Here is a 592-nt window from a genome sequence, read left to right as displayed (position 1 = left end):
CACTCTTTCGATCTGGTCACCCGAGTTAATGATCAATATCCCATGAATTATTCCACTGGACTGCCCTTAGATTCTCACCTCCAAATCTCATCCCTCACTGACTTCCAGTCTATTTTCATGGATGTACTTTAAAACTTCTTTTTTCTTTTTTTTTTTTTTACTTTTCTTCACTTCTCAACCCAATTAGCATCCTTTACTGTAAGAATGTTTCTAAAGCAGGGAAACACAATAGACCCCCCCTTGTGCCAAAAAAAAATGGCAAAGCAACCGGCACAGCTTGGATTATCCATCGATTCTGTGAATGAGAGAACATTTTATGTTAACACATACCCTGACATGATATGTACTGTAGGTGGTGTTTTCCATTTTGCACAATAGATGCTGGAAATGCTTTGGAATCAAGGTGTCCCTTGTGAAAAAGAAGTACACTTTAGCATGCTTTAAAAGGGCATTTTATATACTTAAAAAATATATTCTTAAGTGCAAACTGAATGTAATGTTTTCACACACTTTCACGTGTTATTTACAATTCAGTGAAAATCTATTATAGTTTACATTTATATTAAATGCAATTAGTTAAGTGTTTTTAGCC

Source organism: Sinocyclocheilus anshuiensis, unplaced genomic scaffold, assembly GCF_001515605.1.
Source record: "Sinocyclocheilus anshuiensis isolate Anshui unplaced genomic scaffold, SAMN03320099.WGS_v1.1 scaffold41, whole genome shotgun sequence".
NCBI lineage: Eukaryota > Metazoa > Chordata > Actinopteri > Cypriniformes > Cyprinidae > Sinocyclocheilus > Sinocyclocheilus anshuiensis.
This window is presented reverse-complemented; position numbering follows the sequence as displayed.